An 8,844-nucleotide genomic window follows, 5' to 3' on the forward strand; every position below is an offset into this window, starting at 1 on the left:
GGGGTGGGGGGGTTGGCGATGACAGATAAATCGCGCGCCTCCCCGCCACCATCGTCGCTACCGACGACCTCGACCTCGAGCCGAGCCGAGCCGAGCGGGGCCGAAGGCCCGACGGGCTCCCAGAAAATTCGTGAAGGCGATATACCTTTAATTCCCAGTTGGCCGTAACTTCTTCGATGACGTTAAATTAGTGAAATTTTGCGATTTATTTGTCGCCGTATAGCTCGAGATCCGGTCGACGGGTGCGGGCCAGAGTAGGCTCGTCGGACGGAGGACGCGGAGATGAAGGTTAACCGCGCGAAAAATTCGCGAAAGATTCTCGAAAAATTTTTTACGTGTGCATCGGTAACTCGCGTCGACCTCGGCGGAGGATAACTTACCGACAACCACCGGCAGTGGTCGGTAACGCCCGGGGGATATAAGCTGCCGCGTTAAAAATGAAACCCGAATTTCGGCGCTTCCAATGTTCAGGGCTGAAAAGGGCCGAAAGAAAATAACTAACTCAAACGTTCGAATTGAACGCCAACTTCGCGACGCTGACTTCGCATCGGTGGCGAGTGCCGCTACAGTCGCCGCGTTTACTCTCCCCTGAGAGTTGAGCGAATCGACTTGTAACTTCGAGGTTACGAATCCGACACTACGTTTAGGTTTACCTTTTCCATTAATTTTAAAGGGACGGGGTGGTGGTGGGGTGGTTGGCGATGACAGACCAATCGCGCGCCTCACCGCCACCATCGTCGCTTTCGACGAACTCGACCTCGAGCCGAGCCGAGCCGAGCCGAGCGGGGCCGATGGCCTGATGGGCTCCCGGAAAATTCGGGAAGGCGATGTACCTTTAATTCCCAGTTGGCCGTAACTTTTTCGGTGACGTCAAATCAGTGAAATTTTGCGATTTCTTTGTCGCCGTATAGCTCGAGAACCGGTCGACGGGTGCGGGCGAGAGTGGGCTCGTCGGACGGAGGACGCGGAGACGAAGGTTTACCGCCCGAAAAATTCGCGAAAGATTCTCGAAAAATTTTTTACGTGTGCATCGGTAACGCGCGTCGACCTCGGCGGAGGATAAGTTACCGACCACCACCTTCAGTGGTCGGTAACGCTCGGGGGGTATAAGCTGCCGCGTTAAAAATGAAACCCGAATTTCGGCGCTTCCACGGTTCAGGGCTGAAAAGGGCCCGAAAGAAAATAACTGATTCAAACGTTCGAATTTAACGCCAACTTTGCGACGCTGACTTCGCATCTGTGGCGAGTGCCGCTACAGTCGCCGCGTTTACTCTCCCCTGAGAGTTGAGCGAATCGACATGTAACTTCGAGGTTACGAATCCGACTCTACGTTTAGGTTTACTTTTTCCATTAATTTTAAAGGGACGGAGGGGTGGTTGGCGATGATAGACCAATCGCGCGCCTCCCCGACACCATCGTCGCTACCGACGACCTAGACCTCGAGCCGAGCCGAGCCGAGCGGGGCCGAAGGCCCGATGGGCACCCGGAAAATTCGGGAAGGCGATATACCTTTAATTCCCAGTTGGCCGTAACTTTTTCGGTGACGTCAAATTAGTGAAATTTTGCGATTTCTTTGTCGCCGTATAGCTCGAGAACCGGTCGACGGGTGCGGGCGAGAGTAGGCTCGTCGGACGGAGGACGCGGAGACGAAGGTTTACCGCCCGAAAAATTCGCTAAAGATTCTCGAAAAATTTTTTACGTGTGCATCGGTAACGCGCGTCGACCTCGGCGGAGGATAAGTTACCGACCACCACCGGCAGTGGTCGGTAACGCTTGGGGCGTATAAGCTGCCGCGTTAAAAATGAAACCCGAATTTCGGCGCTTCCACGGTTCAGGGCTGAAAAGGGCCCGAAAGAAAATAACTGATTCAAACGTTCGAATTGAACGCCAACTTTGCGACGCTGACTTCGCATCGGTGGCGAGTGCCGCCACAGTCGCCGCGTTTACTCTCCCTTGATAGTTGAGCGAATCGACTTGTAACTTCGAGGTTACGAATCCGACTCTACGTTTAGGTTTACTTTTTCCTATAATTTTAAAGGGACAGAGGGGTGGTTGGCGATGACAGACCAATCGCGCGCCTCCCCGCCACCATCGTCGCTACCGACGACATAGACTTCGAGCCGAGCCGAGCCGAGCGGGGCCGAAGGCCCGACGGGCTCCCAGAAAATTCGTGAAGGCGATATACCTTTAATTCCCAGTTGGCCGTAACTTTTTCGATGACGTCAAATTAGTGAAAAATCAAAGTTTTTTGTCGCCGTATAGCTCGAGACCCGGTCGACGGTTGCGGGCGAGAGTAGGCTCGTCGGACGGAGGACGCGGAGACGAAGGTTAATCCCGCGAAAGAATCGCGTAAGATTCTCGAAAAATTTTTTACGTGTGCATCGGTAACGCGCGTCGACCTCGGCGGAGGATAACTTACCGACAACCACCGGCAGTGGTCGGTAACGCTCGGGGGGTATAAGCTGCCGCGTTAAAAATGAAACCCGAATTTCGGCGCTTCCACGGTTCAGGGCTCAAAAGGGCCCGAAAGAAAATAACTGATTCAAACGTTCGAATTTAACGCCAACTTTGCGACGCTGACTTCGCATCGGTGGCGAGTGTCGCCACAGTCGCCGCGTTTACTCTCCCTTGATAGTTGAGCGAATCGACTTGTAACTTCGAGGTTACGAATCCGACTCTACGTTTAGGTTTACTTTTTCCTATAATTTTAAAGGGACAGAGGGGTGGTTGGCGATGACAGACCAATCGCGCGCCTCCCCGCCACCATCGTCGCTACCGACGACCTAGACTTCGAGCCGAGCCGAGCCGAGCGGGGCCGAAGGCCCGACGAGCTCCCGGAAAATTCGTGAAGGCGATGTACCTTTAATTCCAAGTTGGCCGTAACTTTTTCGGTGACGTCAAATTAGTGAAATTTTGCGATTTCTTCGTCGCCGTATAGCTCGAGAACGGGTCGACGGGCGCGGGCGCGAGTAGGCTCGTCGGACGGAGGACGCGGAGACGAAGGTTTACCGCGCGAAAAATTCGCGAAAATTCGCGAAAAATTTTTTACCTGTACATCGGTACCGCGCGTCGACCTCGGCGGAGAAAAAGTTACCGAACATCACCGGCAGTGGTCGGTAACGCTCGGGGGGTATAAGCTGCCGCGTCAAAAATGAAACCCGAATTTCGGCGCTTCCACGGTTCAGGGCTGAAAAGGGCCCGAAAGAAAATAACTGATTCAAACGTTCGAATTTAACGCCTACTTCGAGACGCAGACTTCGCATCGGTGGCGAGTGCCGCCACAGTCGCCGCGTTTACTCTCCCCTGAGAGTTGAGCGAATCGACTTGTAACTTCGAGGTTACGAATCCGACTCTACGTTTAGGTTTACTTTTTCCATTAATTTTAAAGGGACGGAGGGGTGGTTGGCGATGACAGACCAATCGCGCGCCTCCCCGCCACCATCGTCGCTACCGACGACCTAGACTTCGAGCCGAGCCGAGCCGAGCGGGGCCGAAGGCCCGACGGGCTCCCAGAAAATTCGTGTAGGCGATATACCTTTAATTCCCAGTTGGCCGTAACTTCTTCGATGACGTTAAATTAGTGAAATTTTGCGATTTCTTTGTCGCCGTATAGCTCGAGAACCGGTCGACGGGTGCGGGCGAGAGTAGGCTCGTCGGACGGAGGACGCGGAGACGAAGGTTTACCGCGCGAAAAATTCGCGAAAGATTCTCGAAAAATTTGTTACATGTGCATCGGTAACGCGCGTCGACCTCGGCGGAGAAAAAGTTACCGAACATCACCGGCAGTGGTCGGTAACGCTCGGGGGGTATAAGCTGCCGCGTTAAAAATGAAACCCGAATTTCGGCGCTTCCACGGTTCAGGGCTCAAAAGGGCCCGAAAGAAAATAACTGATTCAAACGTTCGAATTTAACGCCAACTTCGCGACGCTGACTTCGCATCGGTGGCGAGTGCCGCCACAGTCGCCGCAATTACTCTCCCCTGATAGTTGAGCGAATCGACTCGTGACTTCGAGATTACGAATCCGACCCTACGTTTAGGTTTACATTTTCCATTAATTTTAAAGGGAGGGGGGGTGGGGGGGTTGGCGATGACAGATAAATCGCGCGCCTCCCCGCCACCATCGTCGCTACCGACGACCTCGACCTCGAGCCGAGCCGAGCCGAGCGGGGCCGAAGGCCCGACGGGCTCCCAGAAAATTCGTGAAGGCGATATACCTGTAATTTCCAGTTGGCCGTAACTTCTTCGATGACGTTAAATTAGTGAAATTTTGCGATTTCTTTGTCGCCGTATAGCTCGAGATCCGGTCGACGGGTGCGGGCGAGAGTAGGCTCGTCGGACGGAGGACGCGGAGATGAAGGTTAACCGCGCGAAAAATTCGCAAAAGATTCTCGAAAAATATTTTACGTGTGCATCGGTAACTCGCGTCGACATCGGCGGAGGATAACTTACCGACCACCACCGGCAGTGGTCGGTAGCGCTCGGGGGGTATAAGCTGCCGCGTTAAAAATGAAACACGAATTTCGGCGCTTCCACAGTTCAGGGCTCGAAAGGGCCCCAAAGAAAATAACTGATTCAAACGTTCGAATTTAACGCCAACTTCGCGACGCTGACTTCGCATCGGTGGCGAGTGCCGCCACAGTCGCCGCGTTTACTCTCCCCTGATAGTTGAGCGAATCGACTCGTGACTTCGATGTTACGAATCCGACTCTACGTTTAGGTTTACATTTTCCATTAATTTTAAAAGGAGGGGGGTGGGGGGGTTGGCGATGACAGACCAATCGCGCGCCTCCCCGCCACCATCGTCGCTATCGACGACCTCGACCTCGAGCCGGACCGAGCCGAGCCGAGCGGAGCCGAAGGCCCGATGGACTCCCGGAAAATTCGTGAAGGCGATATACCTTTAATTCCCAGTTGGCCGTAACTTTTTCGATGACGTCAAATTAGTGAAAAATCAAAGTTTTTTGTCGCCGTATAGCTCGAGACCCGGTCGACGGTTGCGGGCGAGAGTAGGCTCGTCGGACGGAGGACGCGGAGACGAAGGTTAATCGCGCGAAAGAATCGCGTAAGATTCTCGAAAAATTTTTTACGTGTGCATCGGTAACGCGCGTCGACCTCGGCGGAGGATAACTTACCGACAACCACCGGCAGTGGTCGGTAACGCTCGGGGGATATAAGCTGCCGCGTTAAAAATGAAACCCGAATTTCGGCGCTTCCAATGTTCAGGGCTGAAAAGGGCCCGAAAGAAAATAACTAACTCAAACGTTCGAATTGAACGCCAACTTCGCGACGCTGACTTCGCATCGGTGGCGAGTGCCGCTACAGTCGCCGCGTTTACTCTCCCCTGAGAGTTGAGCGAATCGACTTGTAACTTCGAGGTTACGAATCCGACTCTACGTTTAGGTTTACTTTTTCCATTAATTTTAAAGGGACGGGGTGGTGGTGGGGTGGTTGGCGATGACAGACCAATCGCGCGCCTCACCGCCACCATCGTCGCTTTCGACGAACTCGACCTCGAGCCGAGCCGAGCCGAGCCGAGCGGGGCCGATGGCCTGATGGGCGCCCGGAAAATTCGGGAAGGCGATGTACCTTTAATTCCCAGTTGGCCGTAACTTTTTCGGTGACGTCAAATCAGTCAAATTTTGCGATTTCTTTGTCGCCGTATAGCTCGAGAACCGGTCGACGGGTGCGGGCGAGAGTGGGCTCGTCGGACGGAGGACGCGGAGACGAAGGTTTACCGCCCGAAAAATTCGCGAAAGATTCTCGAAAAATTTTTTACGTGTGCATCGGTAACGCGCGTCGACCTCGGCGGAGGATAAGTTACCGACCACCACCGGCAGTGGTCGGTAACGCTCGGGGGGTATAAGCTGCCGCGTTGAAAATGAAACCCGAATTTCGGCGCTTCCACGGTTCAGGGCTGAAAAGGGCCCGAAAGAAAATAACTGATTGAAACGTTCGAATTGAACGCCAACTTTGCGACGCTGACTTCGCATCTGTGGCGAGTGCCGCTACAGTCGCCGCGTTTACTCTCCCCTGAGAGTTGAGCGAATCGACATGTAACTTCGAGGTTACGAATCCGACTCTACGTTTAGGTTTACTTTTTCCATTAATTTTAAAGGGACGGAGGGGTGGTTGGCGATGACAGACCAATCGCGCGCCTCCCCGACACCATCGTCGCTACCGACGACCTAGACCTCGAGCCGAGCCGAGCCGAGCGGGGCCGAAGGCCCGATGGGCACCCGGAAAATTCGGGAAGGCGATATACCTTTAATTCCCAGTTGGCCGTAACTTTTTCGGTGACGTCAAATTAGTGAAATTTTGCGATTTCTTTGTCGCCGTATAGCTCGAGAACCGGTCGACGGGTGCGGGCGAGAGTAGGCTCGTCGGACGGAGGACGCGGAGACGAAGGTTTACCGCCCGAAAAATTCGCTAAAGATTCTCGAAAAATTTTTTACGTGTGCATCGGTAACGCGCGTCGACCTCGGCGGAGGATAAGTTACCGACCACCACCGGCAGTGGTCGGTAACGCTTGGGGCGTATAAGCTGCCGCGTTAAAAATGAAACCCGAATTTCGGCGCTTCCACGGTTCAGGGCTGAAAAGGGCCCGAAAGAAAATAACTGATTCAAACGTTCGAATTGAACGCCAACTTTGCGACGCTAACTTCGCATCGGTGGCGAGTGCCGCCACAGTCGCCGCGTTTACTCTCCCTTGATAGTTGAGCGAATCGACTTGTAACTTCGAGGTTACGAATCCGACTCTACGTTTAGGTTTACTTTTTCCATTAATTTTAAAGGGACAGAGGGGTGGTTGGCGATGACAGACCAATCGCGCGCCTCCCCGCCACCATCGTCGCTACCGACGACCTAGACTTCGAGCCGAGCCGAGCCGAGCGGGGCCGAAGGCCCGACGGGCTCCCGGAAAATTCGTGAAGGCGATATACCTGTAATTTCCAGTTGGCCGTAACTTCTTCGATGACGTTAAATTAGTGAAATTTTGCGATTTCTTTGTCGCCGTATAGCTCGAGATCCGGTCGACGGGTGCGGGCGAGAGTAGGCTCGTCGGACGGAGGACGCGGAGATGAAGGTTAACCGCGCGAAAAATTCGCAAAAGATTCTCGAAAAATATTTTACGTGTGCATCGGTAACTCGCGTCGACATCGGCGGAGGATAACTTACCGACCACCACCGGCAGTGGTCGGTAGCGCTCGGGGGGTATAAGCTGCCGCGTTAAAAATGAAACACGAATTTCGGCGCTTCCACAGTTCAGGGCTCGAAAGGGCCCCAAAGAAAATAACTGATTCAAACGTTCGAATTTAACGCCAACTTCGCGACGCTGACTTCGCATCGGTGGCGAGTGCCGCCACAGTCGCCGCGTTTACTCTCCCCTGATAGTTGAGCGAATCGACTCGTGACTTCGATGTTACGAATCCGACTCTACGTTTAGGTTTACATTTTCCATTAATTTTAAAAGGAGGGGGGTGGGGGGGTTGGCGATGACAGACCAATCGCGCGCCTCCCCGCCACCATCGTCGCTATCGACGACCTCGACCTCGAGCCGGACCGAGCCGAGCCGAGCGGAGCCGAAGGCCCGATGGACTCCCGGAAAATTCGTGAAGGCGATATACCTTTAATTCCCAGTTGGCCGTAACTTTTTCGATGACGTCAAATTAGTGAAAAATCAAAGTTTTTTGTCGCCGTATAGCTCGAGACCCGGTCGACGGTTGCGGGCGAGAGTAGGCTCGTCGGACGGAGGACGCGGAGACGAAGGTTAATCGCGCGAAAGAATCGCGTAAGATTCTCGAAAAATTTTTTACGTGTGCATCGGTAACGCGCGTCGACCTCGGCGGAGGATAACTTACCGACAACCACCGGCAGTGGTCGGTAACGCTCGGGGGATATAAGCTGCCGCGTTAAAAATGAAACCCGAATTTCGGCGCTTCCAATGTTCAGGGCTGAAAAGGGCCCGAAAGAAAATAACTAACTCAAACGTTCGAATTGAACGCCAACTTCGCGACGCTGACTTCGCATCGGTGGCGAGTGCCGCTACAGTCGCCGCGTTTACTCTCCCCTGAGAGTTGAGCGAATCGACTTGTAACTTCGAGGTTACGAATCCGACACTACGTTTAGGTTTACCTTTTCCATTAATTTTAAAGGGACGGGGTGGTGGTGGGGTGGTTGGCGATGACAGACCAATCGCGCGCCTCACCGCCACCATCGTCGCTTTCGACGAACTCGACCTCGAGCCGAGCCGAGCCGAGCCGAGCGGGGCCGATGGCCTGATGGGCGCCCGGAAAATTCGGGAAGGCGATGTACCTTTAATTCCCAGTTGGCCGTAACTTTTTCGGTGACGTCAAATCAGTCAAATTTTGCGATTTCTTTGTCGCCGTATAGCTCGAGAACCGGTCGACGGGTGCGGGCGAGAGTGGGCTCGTCGGACGGAGGACGCGGAGACGAAGGTTTACCGCCCGAAAAATTCGCGAAAGATTCTCGAAAAATTTTTTACGTGTGCATCGGTAACGCGCGTCGACCTCGGCGGAGGATAAGTTACCGACCACCACCGGCAGTGGTCGGTAACGCTCGGGGGGTATAAGCTGCCGCGTTAAAAATGAAACCCGAATTTCGGCGCTTCCACGGTTCAGGGCTGAAAAGGGCCCGAAAGAAAATAACTGATTGAAACGTTCGAATTGAACGCCAACTTTGCGACGCTGACTTCGCATCTGTGGCGAGTGCCGCTACAGTCGCCGCGTTTACTCTCCCCTGAGAGTTGAGCGAATCGACATGTAACTTCGAGGTTACGAATCCGACTCTACGTTTAGGTTTACTTTTTCCATTAATTTTAAAGGGAC

This window comes from Lasioglossum baleicum, unplaced genomic scaffold (genome assembly GCF_051020765.1).
Source record: "Lasioglossum baleicum unplaced genomic scaffold, iyLasBale1 scaffold0030, whole genome shotgun sequence".
NCBI classification, from domain to species: domain Eukaryota; kingdom Metazoa; phylum Arthropoda; class Insecta; order Hymenoptera; family Halictidae; genus Lasioglossum; species Lasioglossum baleicum.